At 45.2% G+C, this 24,198-nt stretch overlaps 1 protein-coding gene and 1 pseudogene across 1 annotated transcript in view; both read left to right on the top strand.

Moving 5' to 3' along the window:
• The window catches only part of CCDC60 (coiled-coil domain containing 60), a 257,290-nt gene that overhangs the window by 46,896 nt on the left and 186,196 nt on the right, over nucleotides 1-24,198 (top strand). The window lies entirely within an intron of this gene.
• Nucleotides 21,601-22,840, top strand: LOC102832755 (annotated as a pseudogene).

Below are 24,198 nucleotides of genomic sequence, written 5' to 3'. Positions count from 1 at the left end.
TGATCTTTACTATTTCCTTTCTTTTGGTGACTGTGGGTTCCCTCTGTTGGTCTGTTTCTAATTGGCGTAGATGTCGTGTTAATGTGTTGATTTTCGTTCTTTCTTCTTTTTGGATATGTGTGTTTCAAAATGGCCAATACCAGGCCTTTTAAGCTCACTAATACCTTCAGACCAGCGGTTCGAAACTACCAGCTGCTCCGCGGGAGAAAGATGAGGCTTTCTACTCCCGTAAAGATTTACACCCTCGGAAACCCTGTTCAGGGTCGCTATGGGTCGGAACCGACTCGATGGCACTTAACAACAACAAATTACTGCCAAAAGTCAGGAGGTTGGTACGCCCCAGGTGCCTTCCTCCTCAGGGCCTGGACATGAGTTGTCATGGTAATGAACTGCCCAGCTCATTTAAGCTCTGGAACAGACTCAGACTCTTATGGTGTTCTGTGAAAAGAAGTACCTCACAAAGGTGACATCTTGTATCTCATGTACAAGGCAACCATCCCAAACCCACATTACTGTTGGATGGATGAATGAAAGTTCTTTTCAATACAGCTCTTCACTACGGGATGTAACCGTCTGAAATCTGCTAGGATGGGTCACTTGGGTGAAGCAGTCAGCCCCCCTCCCTGTCCATCTCAGTGACATCTGTGACAACTAGCTGTCTACCTAGGACTTGAGGTCTGAAATGCAGGCATGGAGTACTGACAACTTAAGTCTGGATATGGTGGGGCACGGTTCAGAAACACTTGCTCTCCAGCAGTTTGGTTTCAAGTATGTGAGCATCATTTTAATCAGCCTGGGCCCTGGAATCCAGATGCCTCAGCTTTTGGTGTTTTGGCTCTCCCTATGTGATTCCATTTCTTGAGGCACTCTCATATGTCTTCATTAAACAGCCATTGCAGGGAAAATGATTCCTTCAATAGGAGAATAAGACTGTGTGGTTGTGTCTACATCAGCAATATGGGTATAGCGTTACCCTGACAGCATTACCGAAACCTGCAGTTTCCCCAAGTAACGTACAAGTCCAGTGAGGACTGGGGAAGTGGGGTTTAAACCTAAAACATTCCAAATCAGAAACACAGTGCCGAAACTTATCTGAAAGACATAGAAAGAGCAGTTGATCAAGAAATATTTGTGGAATGAATGCCACAGTCTAGCTGTGTATAGGGAAAAACAATTGCCTTTATCGTCTGAAAGTATTCCCATGGTGTCAAGGTTAAGTGTTCATCAGTGTTCCACAGGGTTTTTAATGGCTACGTTTTTGGGAAGTAGATCTCCAGACTTTTCGTCCAAGGAACCTCTGGGGAGACTCTAACTTCCAACCTTTTTATTAGTTGCCAAGTATCCTAGCTGGGGCTACTGCCTTGGGATTCTTCCTTTCCCTCCTGCAGACCTCCTCTCTCTGGGAAGCTCCCAACAGCTGCACCCCACACCCACTACTAAAAGGGGCTCTGCTGAGCAGCTTCCCCTGATGATGCTCCAGGGTGGCAGTTCAGCTTAATTGTGAAGAATCTGGACTTTGTAGGTGGGCTAAGCTGGGCGGCAAGCGGGGTTCCTCGGAAGAGCCACCCTCCCATAACCATGCCCTTCTCAAGGGGAACAAATCAAGACAGAGGCATCCATCAGGAAAAATCAGAGTGTTTTGACTGTCACAGGAAGCAGCCCCCTACATCATGGAAGTCAGGGAATGCCCTCCCTGGTCCAAACCTTCTTGGTTTGGTCCAAGATTTGGTCCAAGTCTTCAGCATCCACAGAGTCCTCACTTTGAGCTATCTTGATCCCTGAGCCTCTCCATTTTGTCAGAAGGTATGCCACAGATTTCACACAACACCTGGGCCACATTGTTTGGAGGTTTCTGTGTGAGTCATTCATGTGGTACACAAGATGACTTAACATGAACAGCCACTTGCATCTTATTAATTCTGTGTTCATTTTTATGGTATATTAGGAAAACTTTAAGGAGCAATTCAGATGCATAATGGCATGGGTTTGATGCATAGTAAAAGGCTAAATTAGATTGTTGTTAGGTGCTGTTAAGTTGGTTCTGACCCACAGAGATCCTATGCACAACAGAATGAAACAGCATGAGGATCCATGCCACACTCACAACTATCGCTACACTTGAGCCAGTTGATGATGTCACTGTGCCAATCCATCTCATTGGGGGGTCTCCCTCTTTTTTTGCTGCCCCTCAGACTTTACCAAGCATGACGTCCTTCTCTAGGGACTGGTTCCTCCTCATAATATGTTGAATGTACGAGAAACAAAGTCTCACCTCCGGGATGCTAAGGAGCATTCCAGTTGTACTTCTTCCAACACAAATTTGTTTTTTCTTCTGGCTGTCCATGCTACCTTTAATATTCTCCTCTAACACCATAACTCAAGTGCATCAAATCTTCTGTGGTCTTTTTTCTTCATTTTCCAACTTTCACATGCATATGAGGTTATTGAAAATAACATCACTTGGATCAGGCACACTTTAGTCCTCCAACTCACATCCTTGCAGCAGATTTGCCCAATCCAATACATTGTTTGATTTCTTGACTGCTGCATCCATGAGTGTTGATGGTTAACTCAAGCAAAATGATGTCTCTGACAACTTCAGTCTTTTCTCCATTTATATGGATGCTGTTTATTGGTTCATTGGTGAGATTTTTGTGTTTTTTACATTAATGTGCAACCCATAATGAAGTGTATGGTCTTTGATCTCCATCAGTAAGTATTTTAAGTTTTCTTCTCTTCCAGCAAACAATGTTGTATCATCTGCATATTGCAGGTTATTAATGAGTCTTCCTCCAATGCTGATGCCACATTCTTCATACAGTCCAGCTTCTCGGATTTTTTGCTCAACATATAGATTAAATACGTATTGGTAAAAGAAAATAACACTGGCGAACATCTTGGCTGATTTTAAACCATTCAGTGTCCCCTTATTCTGTTCAAAGGACTTCCTCTTGTTTTTTGTTCAAGTTCTTCATGAGCACAATTAAGTGTTCTGGAATACTCATTCTCCACAATGTTGTCCATAGCTTCTCGTGATCCACACAGTCAAAAGCCTTTGCGTAGTCAACAAAGCACAGGAAAATATCTTTCTGGTATTCTGGTATTAAGTAGGTACTTAAGGGTTTTTTTTTCCTCCCATTTTTTTATCCCAATGTAAAGAAAAATATTAATAATGGCATATGGATACCACAAAGATTAAGATAATTGTAGATGGAAGACTGGTGTTTGGAAAGCATGGAAGTGGGATTGGTGTGAGGGGAGGGGTGTACTGTATTTACAGTGCTCTGGAATGCAGGCCAGGGAGCTGACCTTGACCCAACCCTGGAGCGATTTTAATAACTTTATGTTAACTGAGGTGCCCAGTATACTCTTCCCATGTTTTTTCTGAGCTTAAAAATGCCTAGTGCGTGATACAGGCTCAGTAAACAACTGCAGCTCTTATTATGGTCCTGTTGTGGCGCTGTAGGGTAAACACTGGGCCGCCGCAAGGTCACTTTGATCCACAAGGTTGGCAGTTCAAATTCACCAGTTGCTCCTCAGAAACCCTATACAGGGTCACTGTGAATCAGAACTGACTTGATGGAACTTAACAACATCGTGGTGCTTAAGAGGAGTTAGCTGTGGTTGACTGTGGGCCAGCTGTGGCCTCCAGGAAAGTTGGGTTCCAATCCTACGCCACGCCACCAGCGGGTTATTTGACCTCTCTGAGCCAAGCCTCAGTTTCTGCAGATGGGGGTTTTCATCAGAGTAGCCCTCTGTCCCCGGCCAGGCTCTGCTCTGAGCAGCTTGCTCCCACCACTTCCTGAGTGCTCATCCTGTGCACCTTTGTTTCTGGCGCCATGCCCAACAATCCCTGCTACACAGGAGCAGTGTGGTGGGCTTCCACCCAGACTGATGGGAACACAGCCCAGCTCTGCCACGCCAAATTGTGTAACCTTGGACAAGGTCTGGCTCCTCCCAGCGTTTCACATCCTTTCTATGTAAAACCAAAGTTCCTTTCATTTCCACAAACGCTCATTCATAAAATAAAAAACTTGGCTTGGCCCCTTCCCTCACCAGCCAGATGTTTCTCAGATTTACCAGTTCTGACATCGCAGAGGCCAAACCTGTGAATGATGGACTACATTCTTCACATTTCATTTGTCTTATCGACAGGCTTGAAGACTGTGGATAATAAACTCAGAATTTCCAATGAACTTACACCAATTCCATTTTAGCTCTTTCTCTGAGCCAAGAAGTCTTCTTTGAAGGAACTAGAACTTTGTCATCTTTTCTACTCCTGGTAGAACACAAGTGCTTGCTTGGCAGGGCCAAGTGAGGGGAAGCTGCTTTGCCAAAGGGAAAAGGCACGTGCTGCGTAAACAGCTAAACACACTGGTTAGACACACAGGTGGTAGAATTCCAAAATCCCTGAGTTCCAATCCCAGCTCTACCACTTACCGGCTAAAAGATATTCACCAAGTTACTGGAAATCTCTGAGCCTCCTCTTCTTCACCTGGATAGTCACATCAGTGTCACTGCATCACTGTGACGACTGAATATACTGAAATATGTATTGTCATGTATTATACCACCTCTCCATGGCAGCCACTAAGAAACTACCCTAGCAGGTGGGTTTTGTTTTTCTTTTTTCTCCTATTAAGTCTGATGCCCTTTTTGTCCCCATTTTGCTGAAAAGAAAACTGAAGCACAGAGAACTTAGCTAACTTGCCTAACTTCTTAACTAGTAAGCAGTTCTTGTTTTCGTTAAATGCCATTGATTCAGTTCCGACTCATGCTGACCCGGTATGGGGTTTCCAAGTCTGTAAATCTTGGTGGGAGCAGAAAGCCTCATCTTTCTCATGCAGAGCTACTGGTGGACTCCAACCGCCAATCTTATGGCTTGCATTCTAGTGCTTGTCCTATAGAATCATTAGAGTCAGGAAAAGAAGCATTCTAGAAAAGACTTGTTTTAAAAAACAGTTGCCGTCGAGTCAATTCCAATGCTTGGTGACCCTACATGTGCCACAATAGAACTGTTTATTTTCAAAAATAGATCACCACGCCTTTCTTCTGAGATGCCTTTGAGTGGACTTGAACCTCCAACCTTTCAGTTAGCAGCCAAGCATGTAAACTGTTTACACAGCCCAGGGTCACCACAGAGGTAATAAACAAAAGTAGATAATTACCCTCTGGGAAGGAATGTGACATGGTGAGAAATTGGCACACACACAGACAGAACCTTTTCCCCAGTGAGGTGCCGGTAAGTGTTTCACAACCAGCTCTCTCGGGAGGGAAAAACTGAAGCATGATTTGTAGAGCTTGCCAATTCCTGGGGTGCAAACATTCCTAGTGTTGCTGGTGTTAAGTTGCCCATGTGACATCACTGAGGCAGGGTTGGGGAGACATGGGAACAATCAACTCTCACTACTTACTCTCCCACAAGCTACTGACCCTTCCTCAGCTCCTGGACCATCACAGGATGTGTTGGTACAAACAACATGTGTCCGGGAGAGTCCCCCGGACCCCATCAGCTCTTCATGGATTTGTTCCATCAGAATGACCATGTGGGGTCCGTCCTCAACCTAAAGGGCTCCCAACACCCAACAAAGACTGTTTTCTGTTGACTGGACAGCGGTGTGCCCATGGAACGAAGTGGCTTGAATGTCATTAAAACTTCATGTGAATGCAGTGTGGGGCTACCCAGAAGGCCCTGAGGCCAGGCTTCAAAAGGTATCAAGTCCACGGCTCCTCTCTGAGATGGCTACTCCTCCCTCAGAGCTCTTCAAGTGAAGTCTGACATATGTAGAGCCGCCTAATTAACTTGCCTTTCGTCCTTAAAAATACCCCTCTCATGGCTTTCCTTTGGTGGAAAGAGCAGGGTGGCATTCAGATAGAAAGGTCACATTAAAGCCAAAAATGTGACTGAGTAGAAGAGGGCCCACACGTCCCCTCCCCTGACCAGATCTGCACGCTGGACACATTTTCTCTCTGCGCTTCATGAACCGCACAGAAAGCCTAGCCGCCTTCACTTGCTGCCACTCCAGTGAAGCACAGCTTAGCCCACGGGAGCAGTGGACCACCCTCTCTGAGTCAAAGAGTGGGGTGACCAAACTCTTACTATCTCAACTTGCTTCTGCCATCCTATCTCTCCAGGAATGTAGCCACTGAATCAGAATGGAAAGCTTGGCTTCCTTCAGCTCGAAGGACATAAGGCGTTGTATCCGTTCAGGTCCTTCGGAAGAGAAATACCATGACAGAGTAAAACGTGGCGGATCATGCTTCCAATGCCAAGGGAAGTGGTGGTTTTGAGATGGAAATCTCACCTCCGGTGCAGGAGACACCGGTTCAATCCCTGCCCGTGCAGCTCATATTGTCAGTGAAGACTTGTGTGTTGCTATGATGCTGAATGGGCTTCAGTGGAGCTTCCAGACCACCACGGACTAAGAAGAAAGTCCTGGTGTTCTACTTCCGAAAACCAGCCAACAGAAGTCCTATGGGTCATGGGAGTCTAATTGCAACAGACCGTGGGGACGGCACAGAACAAGCCAACATTTCATTCCTCTGTGCACAGGGTTACCATTAGTCGGGGGAGGGGGAACAACAGGATGGCAGCTGCCAACACAACAACTATGACTGTCACAGAGAGGAGAGGGAGCAGGAGGGGGCAAGGGAAACGTCTACAGGCTGTGATGCAGATATTGGATCCTGGGAAGAGAAGAGAGGGAAGGAAGGTAGGCAAGACTGGGCAGGCTGTAGTACAAGCTCATCCTAAAAAGCCGTTACCTTTGCGCTGATTCTGACTCATAGTCACCCTGCAGAGCAGAGAAGAACGGCTGCATAGGTTTCTGAGGCAGTAAAACTTACGGAAACAAACTGCCTTATTTTTCTCCCATGGAGTAGCTGGTGGGTTTGAACTGCTGACCTTTTCAATCAATAGTTGAACATTTAACCACTACACTACCAGAGCTCTTTGACTATATGTAGCAAAACTCTGAGAAAGTCTTGGCCAGCCCAATGGAGAACTCCAGAACAAAGACTGCCCAGTAGAGCATTCCCCCAGGGGTAGAACTGGCTAGGCTTCGGTACCTCATAGTGCTTGGTCATCATCTGGGGCTGTGCAGAGATTGAGTGTCCTGGGCTCAAGTGCTTCAGTGGATTGTCATTTGTCTCCTCAAGGGATATCTGAGTTTACATCTATGGCCACCCCAACTTTCATGAAGAGAAAAAGCACACATGCGCACACACACACACACACAAGTTACCACTGAGTTGACTCTGTGTGTCAGAGGAAAAGGTGGTCTGTTTGGGATGATTTTGAGAAAGCAGTCAGCTTCTTCTATAAACAGTCTGTTCTGGAATACATAATTTAGACTGGAAAGTCAGTGTTGCTTATCTATGCCATTCCAGGAGCAAGGTCCTCTCACCAAAACTCTTACCTTTAGATGCCCTGAATGGCATAAGGCAAGTATGCTCTGAAGTACTGGGTCCAGAGGTCTCAACAGAAATCAGCTGCAGTTTTGCTGCTGTGACAAAGGTGCCCACACATCAGTCTGACTCCAAAGCTTGTGGTTCTCACAGCTGGCTTTATTGTTAAAGTACGAAGGAGGTTGGCCTAAATCCAAGAAGTAGTCTCTCCAGATGCTAACTAACTTCATTTGGTCCATTCTGATTCTCTGTAGGTCCCTCTCCTGTAAGTAAGCAGCTTTCTCTGTGTGTTTGCACCAGTGGAGCCACATTCTAGGCAAGGGGTCCTCAGTAGCTAGTACAGGGATATGGGGACTGGATTGTAGCTGCAAGGAAGGACTCGGGTCTCGACAAAGGCATTGCCACTATGGGGATAAAGACTGCTTACTCACCATTCCAACCTACATCTCAAGAGATGGAGAAGTAGAATAATGGAGTACAATCGTGGACCACCTCACATTTTGTTCGGGCAACCGCATCTATGTCTGTGGTCCCATAGGTGATAACAGAGTTTAAAGATCCCCAACGGAGAACAGGAATTGGCAAAACTGTTTCCCCCAGTTTTCCAGCACTCAACATGTGTCTCTATGTCTCTTGTATACCAAGCAATTGTACTTCCGGATGTAAGGTGGTATTGTACATACATAACCTGTAATACGCACACTTTGCCAGTCATCATAAATACCTATGTTATTGGCTTATGTATGGATTGCAATGTATTTATATCTAAGAAGTTTACCATATGACAGTGTATGCCTCATCTCATAGGCAGCAGCATCCAATCTTGTATATAATAATATGTCTCTTGAGTGTTGTAGCATTCTCTCTCTCTTTAATTTTCTTTGGAAAATATCACTGTGAAGAACATGACAGCTCCCAAACACAGCAAACTAGTGCTAGTGACAGCAGCAGCAAGAGGCAAAGGAGAAGCAACAATTCGGATGTGAAGCAAAGATTATTACCTCAAAGATGGAAAATCGGTGAATTCCACTGCACGCAATTTAGGCAGGTCACACTCAACAGTTACAAAGATCCTCAAAAGCAAAGAAAAATTCTATAAGCCGCTAGAGGATCGACTCTGTTGAAAGCTACAAGGCTAACAAAACTGTGAGAAGGACCTCTACCACATATGGAGAAATTGCTAATGCTGTAGATGGAGGCCCAAACACAAAAGCACATCCCTCCCAGCACAGTGATGATCACTGCTAAGTCACGAAGCTTATTTAAGATGCTTAAAGAAAAGGTAGGACTCCACTCCAATATGATGTCCACACAACATCCAAATCACACAACATGCTGTTTCACAGAACGAATCATGGACGTTAAAAGGACGAATGACTGCCATAAAGTTTTGTTTAAACCAGAATGCTCCTTAGAAGTGAGGGTGTTTGAAACCTCTACTTGCTTACTTTGGAAACATCACCAGAAAGAACAGTCAATGGAAAAGGACATCAAGGTTGGAAAAGTAGAGGGTCAGTGAAAAGGAGTGAAACAGTCAGTGCAATGGATTGACACAGTTCTCACAACAAAGGACTCCAACGTACCACCCTCACAGAGATGGCTCAGGAGCAGCAAAGTTTCATTCCATTGTGTCACTGAAGACAGAGCCAACGCAATGGCAACTAATGAGAACAAAGTGGCTCAGAAAAGCTGGGAAACTCAGATCCCCCATCAATATCCTTTTTATTCTTAGCATTTGCGTGAACAAATAATACACAGATACATTAAAGTCTAAAATGTAAATCTGGAGTCATCCTTGACCATCACCTCAACCTGGCCCAGCTCTACACCTGAACTTAGCCAATGGACTAAGAAGTGATCCCAAAGCATACTCTAAGAGTAACTGTTAGTAGCTCTTTAGTATAATTCCATCAACACCTCCTTTTTATGAACAACTAGTCAACAGGCAAACTGGGAATCTCACACAGAACTGTTTGGCTGTAGTCTTTCCATTTTTCCTTATACACTACTGAACTACTCTGAGAACTCAGACCCTGAAACTCTTTGCCAAGAACCAAAAAGAAATGCTTAGTAAATGCCAGGCACTGGGTTAAGTACCTCAACTAATCTTTATAACAACCCGTGAAGTGAGATGTTATTGATCCCATTTACAGACAGAGAAACTGAAGCTCAGAAAGGTTAAGCCACAGGTCATGGAGGTTCTAACTACCAGAGTTGGGATGTGAACTCGACTCTCTCCAAGCTTTTAGCAAATACGACACCTGCCTCCCAGGACATGGCTGAAATTGGCTCTCCTTCCAACAAGTGGCAAGGGCATTGCTGAAATGAATTTATTTTGCAAATGGATTTATCAAGGTACAAGCTTAGATAATATCATGGGAAAGCCCCACATGTGGGCCAAACTTGACACAGGCTTGTCAAGACAGCAGGCAATGGGTCTGAGGGGCAGAGCCAGATGCAAGATGGAAAGCTTCCTTCATAAATGATTGTTGTTGTTGTTGCAAAGTACTGTTAAGTCAGTTCCAACCCATAGCTACCCTGTATAGGGTTTCTGAGGAGCAGCTGGTGAGCTTGAACTGCAGTCTGGTGCATTAACCCACAGCATCATACCAGGACTCCCCATAAATGACAGACAACCACTAATCTAAGATGCTTATTAACAACTGATACTCATCTCAGAGTCAGTACATTCTGGCCTGTATGGGATGAGGGGACAACTTCGTTGATAGTTCTCCATTCATTCTGGAAACACCAAACTCAGCCTGCAAGGTCATATGAGACAGAAGCCAGTTCTCCATTGAAAATGGGAAAGAAGGAAAAACAAAAAACAAAAAAACTGCACCGTTGCTCAGCCAAACCATTGCTGGGAAGCTAAAATTAGCTGCTGCGGATTGCCACAGATCATGAAATGCATATGCCAATGTAATAGCCCTGTGTAAAATCGCTCCATGTGGGGTGTCCTCCAAGCCATAAGCTTAAATATAAAGAGCCCTGATGGTACAGTGGTTAAAGCAGTTCAGCTGCTAACCAAAAGGTCATCTGTTAGAACCTACCAGTTACTTCTTGGGAGAAAAAAATGTGGTACACCGCTTTTGTAAAGATGTACAGCCATGGAAACCCTACAGTCTAATTCTACTCTATCTCCCTGGGTTGCTATGAGTCAGAATCAACTTCATGGCAGTGGGTTTGCTGGACAATGGGGCTGGACAACAGAACAGCCAGGATTTGCATAAGGAGCTACTGGCAGCCCCACCATCATCATTCATTGTTGACTTGATGTCCACAGAGCCCACAGCATTGCTCTAGCTTTGTTGAGAAACAAGAATGGAAGAAAATACTGCAGAGCAGAGGTAGGCTAGCATCCCATTTACTGCTCATCATGATTCTGTACAATGAACAGTCTAAGAATCATACAATGTCTGCCATGTAAGCCCCTCAATGAAATGTTATTTAGAACATCTTCTTTGAGATTATTTGCAGTGAAATGTCAATAAAGCATAGGTAAACATCTTTCTGATATTCTTTGCTTTCAGCCAAGATCCATCGGACATCTGCAATGATATCTCTCATTTCACGGCCTCTTCTGAATCCAGCTTGATCCTCTGGAAGTTCTCTGTCAATGTATGATTGTAGCCGTTTCTGAATGACCTTGAGCAAAACTTTACTTGTTTGAGATATCAAAGAGATTGTCCGATGATTTCCGCATTCCGTTAGGTCACCTCTCTTTGGAATGGGCACAAATATGGATCTCTTCCAATCAGTCGGCCAGATAGTTGTCTTCCAAATTTCTTGGCACAGATGAGTGAGTGCCTCCTGTGCCGCCTCACTTTCTTGAAAGATTTCAATTTTTATTCCATCAATTCCTGGTGCCTTGTTCTTTGCCAATTCTTTCAATGCATTTTGAACTTCCTCCCTGAATATCATTGGCTCTTGTTCATATGGTACCTCTTGAAATGGTTGAACATTAACCATTTCCTTTTGGTACAATGACTCTGTGTATTCCTTCCATCTTTTCTTGATGCATTCTGCATCATTCAATAATTTGCCCAGAGAATCTTTCAATAACGAAAGTCGAGGCTTGAATTTTTTCTTTAGTTCCCCCAGCTTGAGAAATGCTGACCGTGTTCTTCCCTTTTGGTTATCCAACTCTAAATCATTGCATATTTTATTATAGTATTTGGTTTTATCTTCTCGAGCTAATCTTTGAAATTTTCTGTTCAGTATTGAAGAGCAGAGATGTCAGCTTGAGGACTAAGGTGTGCCTGACCCAAGCCATGGTATTTTCAATAACCTCATATGGATGCGAAAGCTAGACAGTGAATAAGGAAGATGGTAGAAGAATTGATGCCTTTGAGTTGTGGTGTTGAAGGAGAATACTGAAAGTGCCATGGACTGCCAAAAGAACCAATAGATCTATTTTGGAAGAAGTACAACCAGAGTGCTCCTTGGAGGCCAAGATGGCTAGGCTTTGTCCCTCCTACTTTGGATACATTGTCCGGAGAGAACAGTCGCTGGAGAAGGATGTCATGCTGGATAAGGTGGAGGGTCAGAGAAAAAGAGGAAGACCCCCAAAGAGATGGATCAGCCAGGTGACATCATTGATGGTGTCAAGTGTGGCGGCGGTAGTGAGGTTGGCCCAGGATTGGACATTGTTTCGTTCTGCTGTGCATGGGGTTACTATGAGTCGGTTCTGACTTGATGGCAGCTGACAACAACAGTGAAATGTGCCAGCACGTCAGATGAACGTAGATCAGATGAAGGTTTATATGCATACTGTGGACTACTAAAAGTCAAGCCCAACTTTTTGTTGTTGTAGTTGTTAAGCACCTTCAAGTCAGTTCTAACTCATAGTGACCCAGGGCTCCCGAGAAGCAGCTGGTGGATTTGAACCACTAATATTGCTGCCCAAACCAACTTTATGGTCAAGTGCTTATCTTACAGTGCCACACCAAAACTACAAGTCCAACTCTAGTGGTTAAGAAATGTCTGCATGGGAAGTAAGTAAGAATATACCTCAATGTGTGTGTATCCAAAATGGGCTTAAGTAGAAACAGATTGTGGAGTGGGACTTTCACCAAGAAGTTTTCTAGTTCATCATACACACACATAACTAAATTGGAAACAGTTCTCTTTAAAATGGCCAGATGTTTTGGGGGGGGTTTGGAGATTCCCAAGTATCAATCTAAATGTCTTAGATTCAGTGTTATTTTATATCCTTAGGAGCAAAGCCTACAAGGGGGTGAGAATAGCTCTTAATTCCCAAAAGCCTATTGTACTTGTCTCCTTCCAGCTCAATGGACCATCACACTGGTGGCTGAAATCAACCACAGTGGGAGCATTTTCACCATGGAAATCGGCAAACACTACCTTTAAGGGGTCCCCTCTGTCACTGGAATCATCAATCATTTACCAGAATTCACTAGGCAGGAAATAAATTTCAACAAAGTAGAAGAGATCCTAAGGTCATAAAATTTCAAAGTTGGAAAGAATCTTAGATCTTCCTTTACTCAATCTCAGATTTGGTGCTAGAATTCAGAAGAGCCTAGGCTTTGCCAGCAGATGGGTGTGTACCATAGTAGATAATGAGGTGGTTTCCAAGTGCTACATGGGTGAAACATATATCCCATAGTGGAAAAGGTAATTGTTTTAAAATCTTCTTCCATTCCTTTTCATTATGAAATGAGAAAGTCTCAGTTTGGTGCTACTTCAGTGTTGAACATCCCTCTAAGGAGCTCTGGTGGAATCCTGGTGTGGCGCTGTGGGTTAATGCGTCAGACTGCAAAGCCGTTTGAACTGCAAGGTGTCGGTGGTTCAAGATCATCAGCCACTTCTGGGAAACCCTATACAGGGTCACTATGGGTTGGAGTTGACTCAATAGCACTTAACAACAACAACAAGGAGCTCTGGTAGCATAGTGGTTACAAGTTGGGCTGCTATCCTCACGGTCAGCAGTTCGAAGCTACCAACAGTTCTGCGGGAGAAAGTTGACGCTTTCTGTTCCCATAAAGATTTACAACCTTGGAAACCCTGTGCAGGGTCACTATGAGTCGGAACCGACTCCATGGCACACACCACCATCACCACTTATTAACAAGAAGATGTCAGGACTTGGCTCAGAGAGCCTTGTGCAAGCAACATTGTCTAGCTGTAACTGAATACCTCTTTTACTTTTACTGTATTAGCTGTTATATTACCTCTATTTGAGAGAAGCAAGATTTCTACTTAATAGTAGTGATACTGAGTTTTCTTTTCACTGTTTTAAATGAGTCCTGGTGTGGTGCTGTGAGTTAATGTGCTAGCTGGCAAGGTCGGTTTGAACCGAAAGGTCCAAGGCTCAAGCTCACCAGCCACTCATTGGAAACTCTATACAGGGTTGCTATGAGCCAGAACCAACTCCATGGTACTTAATCAGCCTATAATACAAGTGGTGCATGATGTTGTTAAGTGCTGTGGAATCAGTTTGGACTCATAGTGATCCTGTACTGTGGTTCAAACCAATGTTACAGTCTAGTGCTTTATCCCACAGAGCCATACCAGGACTCTACAGGTGGTACAGAGAGAAAACAAATATCCTGAAAGTAGTTTGTGACATCCAAAGTGTGGGAAATACAGATATAGTCTATCTCCGTCTGATGGTCAGGTAGATTTTGCTTTATTATACCCAGTAACAGGAAGGTAACCACTCTGTAAGGCATTCTCTTCTGTTCCATAATTCGTTATCTGTCCCATGAAAATAAAAAAAGGCTTGTTTAGTTTTCTACCTCCATCTCCCATTATTATTATTATTTTAAATTTTCATTTCTTCTCCCGGTAAACCAGCATGACTTTATATGAAGGGACAAATGGTTTTGAAGCACAGCACTTCAGGAATAAAGTGTGTTGGACTAAACAAAAACAGCATTTTTATAATTCCAGTAATAAAACGGAAGAGGAATATAAACATCCTAAAATAAAGTAGTAATTTTTTCCAACATCCAGACCAAAAGCAAAATCCATTTTTTATCATTTCAGTTAAGGAAGAATCATTCATTGCATATGGGAAACATGTTGTTGTTGAGTACCTTTGATCAGTTCCAACTCATGGTAACCTTATGGACAACAGAACACAACACAACCTGGTCCTGTGCCATCCTCACCAGTGACCCCATGCTTGCTGCCATCACATCAGCCCATCTCATTGGAGGTCTTCCTAGTTTCTGCTGACCCTTCACTTCACCGAGCTTGACATCCTTTGCCAGGAACTGATCCCTTCTGACAACATGCCCAAAGGACAAGAGACAAAGTCTCGTAGTCATTTCTAGGGAGCATTCTGGCTTTACTTCTTCCAAGACAGATTTGTTTATTCTTCTGGTAGTCCACGGTACTTTCAGTATTCTTCATAAACACACTAACTCAAATGCATCGATTCTTCTGTGGTCTTCCTAATTGATTGTATCTCCCATTTTTTAAATAAGTGCTTGTAGTACTTTCTATAATATTCTTCTACTGGTTTCTGAACTCCTATTTCTCAGTGTTTCCAGTTTCTATTCTTGATTTGTCTCTGACTTAAGATAGCCAATAACTGCCATGGACTTTTGGTCTTTGTGTGAACTGAGTCATAGTTTCCCTAAAGGTTTGGTGTCTCAACATGTCTCCCACTGAAGCTACTCTGCCTCTAAGGGAGGACTTGAGATCTGCAGGGATAGCATGTTCCCATGCATCAGACTCCAGGGCAGCTGCTAACAATGGATATCTCTAGTGGTTGCCCTGTGCATCAAGTACCATGCTGAGAGCTTTACATGGCTTCCCCCCTGACTCCTCTCAACAGTCCCAGGAAGGATCTGCTATCACCACCCATTTTAAAGACGACAATGCTGGAGCTCAGAGAGGTGAAGTCAAGCGTATATAACGTGAGCAGCAGCTCGGGCACTGAATCAGACCTGGCAGCCTCTGAAGTCCATGCTCTTGGCCGTGACAAGGATTTCTCTTCTGAGTCCCTTGAAATGACAGTGGGAGATGGGAGCAGGTGGCAAGGTGACGTGTTCACACTGTAACCAGAAAACCCGCTGAGTAAAGGCCCTGTTTTCTCAAATCAGAAGACTGTTTAGGAAGTGAACAAAAAGCAGACTGACTCTCCACTGCAAATGACACAGTTTTCCAACTTCCACCACAGTGATGGTTTCTGTGTGTATTAGAGAGAGAGAGTGTACTGGACCCTTATGTGTGTATGAGGAACTGTACTTGACCCTGTATGTGAAAGAGACTGTACTTGCTTGCCTCTCATGTGTGTATGTGTGCGAGAGAGACTACACTTAATCCTGTGTTTGTGAGAGAGACTCTGCTTATTGCTTTTGTGTGTGTTTGTGTGTGTGTGAGAGAGAGAGAAGCTATATACTAGATTCTCCCATGTTTGTGAGAGACTGAACTTGTCCTAGGGGTATGTGTGTGTTTGTATGTGTGTGTGTGTGTGAATGAGAGAGAGAGACTGTACGTGGCCCTTGTGTGTTTGTGTGTTTATGAGACCGTACTTGCCCATCATGTGTGTGTGTATGAATAAGGGAGAGACCCATCTCTCTTCTCCCCTGGCAAACACAGAGTCAATTTCCAGGTGTTTTATTCACAACTCTCTTTTCCCTATCCACATTCAGTCATTAAAATAATAAAAATTGTGAATGAGTTCAGTAGTGATCTCTAACATTTGGCCAGTGTCTCTGGTGAATCCCACTTGATTTTCACCTCTCTCTTGGTGGCCATGTAAGACAATGTACAGAGAAGTAAACAATATCACCTCCATGTGCCAGATGAGGACACTGAGACTTAGGAAATCAAGCAGCTCATCAAAGACCATAGAGCAATAAAAGCTGGCATAGCTAAGGATTGAAATGTACATCTGGTTTGGCACTAGAGCATCTTTCTAGCAGTTCTGGCTCTACGCACATGCCCTCTTTTGGAGATGGCAAGTATACGTACCATAGTCTTACTCTCCAGGATTGGACTAAAAATACAAGCTACATCCACCAGACTTACTGACCTGGGAATGTGGACATGGACACTGAGAGACTCATCCAGCAACAGAGAGTTTGAAGATGGAGTCAATTCGCAGGCCAGGGGTGGCCATTTTGGCACTAGTGGTACAATGGTTAAGCGCTTGGCTGCTAACCTCAAGGTCTGCAGTGCAAACTCACCAACCACTTCTCAGAAGAAAGAGTTGGCAGTTTAGTTTTAGAAAGATAAATACAGTCTTGGAAACCCTGTAGGGTCGTTTGAGGCAGAATTGACTCCACAGCAACCAGATTGGAATGATGGGTTATAAAGAAGCTCTGGTGGCCCAAGGGTTAAGCGCTTGTCTGCTAACAGAAAGGTTAGTGATTTCAACCCACTAGCTGGTCTGTGGAAGAAAAGGTCTGACTATCTGCTCCTGTAAAGATGATAGCCTAAGACCCCCATGGGGCAGTTCTGCTCTGTCCTATAAACTTGCTATATCAGAACCAACTCAACCGCACACAACAAAAACAACAACATAATAGACTGGGTAAGAGAGCAGAAAGAATCAGGCAAAGAGAGGGAGAATAAAGAAACAAATATGCAGAAAATGGCAGACCTGAGAGTCCTTAATACAAAGACAATGCAAGAAAGACAAGAGTCATTCCAGAGAGCATGTTCATGAAATGGGTGAGCATCCTACAGGCAGATGAAGAGAGCAGGAGTGTCCATGGGTTTCTTGTAGCCTCTCTGCCTGGTGGCTCTAAAGAGATGGAGCAGAGACCGCAGGCAAGGGAGAGTGACAGGAGAACGGTGTCATGCGTGTGCCCACAAAATTACAGATGCCTCATTAGACGCTGGGCGTCTGCTGCTTAAAATAAGAAACAGCACCGCTCGGGCCTCATCTCTCACTAATAAAGCAGCCGGGTGATGGGTTTCTGTCTCCGGCAAAGCCCACTTCATTTGTTGCCCCTCTGTTGGCTGCAGTGGAAGACAGGGTGTGAAGAAATTAATACTCGGAGTTGGTGTCAGCCCTGCTGACAGCAGATCAAGGCGGAAAGACAAATTGCTCATTACAGTTGAAGGAGCCGGAGCCGGCAGAAGACAGCTGCACCAGCCCCTGCGCGCCCACCAGTAACACACCCTGGCTTCTGCCCACCCATGAAGTTTGTGGGGGGCTGCAAGGAGGCTAGCTTTGGGGGTGCAGTCTGACTGGGCCTCCTTGGTACCCCTCCTGAGTCATGCCTGTAGGACCGTGTCACCATGTCACTGGCCTGATCAAGCCTAGTGCTCTGGAAAAGATGTTTCTATGGGTCACCTGTCACCTGGTCATCCTGTATCACAGGTGGCCCATGGTGACAGCAAGACTGACTGGAAGGCAGAGGGCCCCAGAACAAGTAAAGGGAAAGCAAACCCGGACAAAGTCCCCACCGTCTCCCCTTTCTGCTTCCTTTCTATCAGTCTCACCTGATTGTATTTTCTTTGCTCCTAATCCAAAGGGAACATGGGGGCTGGTTTTAACTTTGTGTGGCATTGTGGGTTAACACGCTGGACTGCAAGGTCAGTTTGAAATGCAAGGTCAGCAGTTCAAGCTCACCAGCCACTCCTTGGAAACCCTATTCAGGGTTGCTGTGAATCAGAACAAACTCGGCGGCACTTAACAACAACAATATGCTGGCCAAACCAGATGCTCTGGCATGAGGCTGCATCCATTCTGAGAAGGGCTGGCTTAGTCCAGCACTCACAGAGGGAGTGTCTGGCGGTTGAGGCAGCACCTCACCTCACAGCCATTAGCTGCTGACTGTCTCTCCCAGGTAGAGCGTAAGCTCCCCAAGGACACACAAAGTGGGGAGCATCCCAGACGCTTCCATAGGCCCACTTGCCAACCTTCTGCCCCTTCCTCTGAGCAAAGGCCGAAGACCCAATAAGCAAGGTAAGCACAGGCTTACCTGTGTAAACTTACTAATCTGTAGGGAAGAGTTTCACAGATTTCACATCTTTGATGTAGTGAAACCCATGTGAGGTTGCTCACTAGAGATTACTAAGTAAACACAAGTAAACCTGTGCTTACCTTGGTTACTGGCTAATCCACCCCTGCCTGAGAGGACACACTCATGGACTACATTACTGAGTCCCCTTGCTCTCCAGGTTCTGTCTGGATTCAGCCAATGGAAGACTCCTTTAGGACGTGGAGAAACAGAAGGAAAGAGCTCAGCGTACTGAGCCTCAGTCCCTGTCTGCCATATTGCCTTAGTTGGCTGTGACCCTCCTGCCAACTGTCCACTCGACCCTCTCTGGTTCTGGTACTTGCTCCCTTGTTTTGCTCCTTCAGTCCTAAGGGTGATTAAGGTTCCCGACTGCTGGTGTGGCGTGGTAGGATCAGCACTGGACTGTGAACCACGAAGTCAGCAGTTCAAACCCATCCGTTGCTCCTTGGAAATCTTACACAGTGTAGCTGTGAGTCGGAGTTGACTCAATGGCACTTAACAACAACAACAACTGTTGTTACCTGGGAGCACAGTAGTGCTGTAGGAGAAGCATCCATCGGCTAAGCACAAAGTAAGCAGGGAAAAGATGAGGCAAAGATTTACAACCTCGGAAACCCTAATTTGAGTCGGAATCAACTCCTCGGCCCTTAACATTTGTTGTGACATGCCGTTGAGTCAATTCCGACCCATAACAACCCTTTATAGGGTTTCCGAGGAGGAGCTGGTGAGCTTGAACCCAACATTGCAGTTCAAATGGCTTTGCAGTCTGGCACATTAACCCACAGTGCCACACCGGAACTCCATTTGTTGTTGTTGTTGTTAACTGCTATCGATTCGGATCTGATCCATAGCGACCCTATACAGGGTTTCCAAGGAGCAACTGGTGAGCTTGAACTGCTGACCTTGCAGTTCAAACGGCTTTGCAGTCTGGTGCATTAACCCACAGCGCCAGACTGCCAGAACGCCATAGGAGATGAGAATTCTCTTATGGAACCACCAATGCCTCTCAGCTTTCTTTAACCCTGCCCACGCCTTTATAAGTGGTCCTTTGATTCAACTTGTCTCAAGCTCCCAATCTGAGTGGGTTGTCTCTTTCCTATTTGTCTTGAATCCTGGCTGAGTCCCCAACCTGGACAAGAGTGTCTGGCCCGGAGCAGCCACCCCTATTTGCTCTATGAGTTCCTGTGGACCCCAAAAGGGACCAGCCTTGGTTTGGAGCAGCTTTGACCAGGGTTTACCTGCAGCCTTGTGATTCCGCCCTGCAACTCAGCTGTTGGAAACTGCTCATGAGGCCTGTTCCTCCCCCATCTTCTTCCAGTCTTCAGCAAACCCCAACCCCCTCCCACCCTGTTCTCAATCATTACCCCAGACAACAATTAGACCTTGTCTGAAAAAGTTTGCTTCCATCCCTCACTGGGAGGGGAAGAAATAAATGATATACTTAGAGAAGCAGCTTTTTGATTTCCTGAAAAATTATTTCCCTCACCATTCTTCTTTTCTTTACATCCATTTGCTGGGCCAAGTCTATTCAATGCAGGCTAGCGAATTCGGCTCCCTAACCAGGATATTTTCTCTCCAGGAACAGGGGAAGCGATAGCAGGCTCACCAGAGCTGTTTTGTCTATGGAGACGTTGTGCACTCCTAACAAAGGTGCAAATCTTCAGGGGCAGCCATTCAAGGGCTGTTGGGCATAATGACCAGGCGGAAGCATTCCAGTCTTGGAGACTGTGCGTTATTTTCCCTCCAGGATTTTGCAAAACTGACACTGTCAGAGCAAACAATGATTTAATGGCCTCGTGCCGGGAGCCTTGAGACTAATGGTACCCAACCCAGAAATCAGAGCCAGAAAACGGAGGGGACGGCTGGAAGGCAATTACAACACAGTCCCTGCCTACCAGTCTGTCATTACCGTCTGAACATTGCTGGAGGCCTCTCTCCTTTTGGAAGGTCAAATTTGGTTGGAAGAGAAGAGTCTGCACTGGGAGACGCAAAGTGGAGATTTCTGTGGTGAAATCTCCTGCATCGTCTACAGAAAGCTCTCCTACCTTCTATCCATCTCCTCTCTTTCCTCCCCCACTCTTCTCATGACTCCTTCCCTTCATGTCTCTCCCTCCTTCACTTCGGTGTCACTGTCTCTGTATCTGTCTCTCTCTCTCTCTCACACACAGACACACACACAGACACACACACTCCATTCAAATAAACGGCTCTTTCACATCCCAAACCCACAAAGCTTTTCATACGCAGGCTAGGAAAACTGGCCTTGCCTATTTGACAAGTTGCTTTTGATTAAGAACACCAAGCTCTGCCTAAGCAATTGTACTACACGTAAGAAAAACATCTGAGGGCCCAAGGAGACGCTGCTCTTTGTTCCCAGGAAGCCTGAAGTCATAGTTCAGGAAGAAAGACTTCTGCCTTGCAAATTGTGAAGAAAACTTACATCTGTATATTCTAGTATTCTTTAGATTTTTCTATAATGAGCAGATGGGGTGCTTTCTAAATACCATGTTTAATGACAACAGTCATAAATGAATCCATATGTGTGGCCAAAAAGGCAAGTGCTATGGATGCAAAAAATGCCAAGTTTCTCTTGACTATCACTCCCTGTCCAATTTCCATCTCCAGAGGTAAATGCTTTTCTGTGTAACATCGCCTCTTCCACATACCTTTTCTCTGGGTGTGGAAATCAACAAGAGTCATAAAGACGTGTTGCCCATCAGGTTAGGGTTCATTCTGTTATACGTAAGGTCAGCGTGACTTTGGAGCTGACTTGACAACAATGAACAACTTATGTAAATGGACAGATATGTTGTTGTTGTTGTTAAGTGTCACCAAGTTGGTTCCAACTGATATTGTTGTTGTTGCTAAGTGCCGATTCATAGTGACCCAGTGAAAGGTTTCCAAGGTGCAGCTGGTGGGTTTGACCTGCCGACCTTGTGGTTAGCACTGCATTGCTTCTCCTACAGTGCCACACACCAAGATTCCATAGATAATATGAGAGGGCTTTAAAGGGTTCGTGGACAATTAGAATGGGTAATGGAATTTTCCCATGAACATCTGACGCCTTTAGGGAGACAGATAAGTCGATTACCTGGTACTATCAAGCTGACCTGGTTCATATAGGGTCACTATGTGTGACAGAGTATCACTGAGTGTAAATTGTTTGTACCACCCACAGACCTTGTTTTTCACAAATAAGGTGATACTGCCTGAATTATCTCACAACTTTTTAAAACCTAAAACTATGCCTAAGGGACAGGGGCCCAGAAAAAGCAGAGGAGCCTCTGGGACCCGTGATGATCAGGAAGATCATGTGGGCCCTCAGCTAACCCATTGGATTTTGCAACAAGCAGGGCAGCAGGAGGAGGAGCTGCAGACAGAGCCTGGGATGAGCAAAAGGCCATTGGCTCAAGGTCCAGGAATGCCAGAGGATGGAGCAGATGACAAGGACAAGGGGTGGCCCACCCTGGAGAAGGCTGCCACTCTGACAGGGTTGGTCCACCAGGCCGAGGTGGTGGTGGATGCTGAGGATGAGTGTACAACTGAAATGTTCATGAACAAGAACCCTCCTGCAAGGCGCACCCTGGCTGACATCATGGAGAAGCAGACAGAGATTGAGATGACCACATCAAAGGTGTTGGGTTCACCTGTGCCAGAGCTGGACCCAAGGACCATAGCAGTCTACAAAGGAGTCTGGGAGGTGTTAACTATCGAAGTGTCTCTGTGAGAAACTGCCCAAGGCATTTGAGGTCATCCCTGCACTTTCCAACTGGGAGCAGTTCCTCTGTGTCTTACAGCCTGAGTCCTGGAGTGCACCTCTATGCACCAAACCACCAGGATCTTCATGTCTAGCCTGAAGGAACGCATGGCCCAGCACTTCTTCAACTCTGTCCTGCTTCCCCAAGTACGAGATGACATTGCCAAATAATACAAACGGCTTAACTTCCACATCCACACGCATTCAAGAAGGCCTTCTTCTAGTTGGAGCCTGCTTCATCCTGATCCCACTGTGTGAGTCCGGTATCTGTACCCTTCAGGACGCCGTCATCGGGGGCAGTGTCATCACCAAGCGCTCCATCCCTGGGTTGAACACCAGTGTGGCCGTGATGAGAATTGCTGAAATGGGATATGTACTACCAATAACATCTTCCTGAGACTGCCACTGGACAAGAAGTGCACACTGCCCTATGGGTGCCACAGGCTGTGGTCTTCCATTTCCTAGGCTTCCGGACTGAGAAGCACAAACTGCCTGTGCTTTGGCATCAATGCCTCCTGACCTTGGTCCAGCACTACAAAGCAGACCTGTCCACCGAGCAGAGACCCTCCTGAGATTTCTCCAGCTGTAGGCCCCTCCACAGAGAGCCCCTGAGATCAGGGGTGAGCTTCAGAGTTCAGCAACCCAAGATGTGGATGGTGTTTCTAACCTCCAGGAACTGAGGACAGATACCTGTCATCAGGGTCACACAAGCACTGTGACTCCTTAGTACTGGAGAGGCAGGGCTGAGAGCCTTCTAGGCCCTGGTCCCTCCTCAGTCCTAAAATCTGGCTTGAGATTCCACAGCCTGCTCCCCTCTCCCCAGCAGGGGCCTCTGTGTCTAGTGCTTGGGATGTAAATAAAAACAAAACCAAAATAAAAACAAAAGCTGTGGCATTGTGGGTTAAAGCACTGGACTGCAAAATTGGTTTGAATTGCAAGGGCGGCAGTTCAAGCTCACCAGTTGCTCCCACTCATGTCACTATGATTCGAAACTGACTTGACGGCACTTATGTACAGCCTTGGAGCTCTGTCAATCACGGATTCATTGCATATAATTTTACCTTATTTTTCTTAATGAATGCCTAATATTTGCTGTGATAAGGGCTAGACTGCTAATCTCAAGGCCAGCTGTTCACACCTACCAGCCACTCCTTGGAAATCCTGTATAGGGTCACTATGAGTTGGAACTGACTTAATGGCACTTAACAATTATAACAAATAGTATCTGAAGGGGCCCTTGTGGCACTGTAGGATAAGCACTTGACTGCTAACCTCAAGGTCATCAGTTCAAACACACCAGCTGTTCCTCTGGAGAAAGATGAGGCATTCTGCTCCTGTAGAGATTTACAGCCTCAGAAACCCTGAACAGGGTCACTGTGAGTCAGAGTGGGGTACAGTTTCTGAGGACCAGTTTCTCGACATCTTTGTCCATCTTTAGTAACATGTTTACATTTCAACAGCATGACAAACCAAGAGCATCCCACTCTTGTTTTCTTGCATTTGTCTAAATTCTTATGAGGTTGAGGATCATCTGCTCATTTATTGTACATCTGTATTCTTCTGAGATTTGCCTATGCATATCATTTACCTTATTTTCTATCGGCTTGTTTGCTGTGTTTCTTCTTCTTCTTTTTTATTGATTTGTTAGATCTCTAGATATATATCTTGGAAACACATATAATCAAGAAACTTTAAGAGGTTGGTTGTTAAGGAAAAAGAACTCTTAAATCATTTACCTTTGTTCTTACTTAGAGCCTCAAGGGCTTCTATAGTAGTTCAGGGAACAGAAGAAATTCTACTTTGTGGAAGGGGTTATGGTGATGTTCTTCCCAGGTTGTGTGCTTTGGAACAAACCTGCCTGGCAGATGTTAAAAGACTCAGGATCACAAATAGCATAGGGGTCAGCTCTGTTTTACTCATAAACCCTTACTAGCTGTGTGAGCTCAGGCCCATCACTTAACCTCTCTGGGCTTGTTAGACTCATTGCACTGCAGCTCTTCACCAAGGTGTCAAGAGGGTGTAGCAGATGTGACAGTGTTCTGCCTACCTATATCCCCTTGACTTTTACTAGGTCCAGGCCCATCC

This window comes from Chrysochloris asiatica, unplaced genomic scaffold (genome assembly GCF_000296735.1).
Source record: "Chrysochloris asiatica unplaced genomic scaffold, ChrAsi1.0 scaffold00078, whole genome shotgun sequence".
Taxonomy (NCBI): Eukaryota; Metazoa; Chordata; class Mammalia; order Afrosoricida; family Chrysochloridae; genus Chrysochloris; species Chrysochloris asiatica.
The sequence above is the reverse complement of the archived record's forward strand: the minus strand, read 5'-3'. Positions and strand labels throughout refer to the sequence as shown.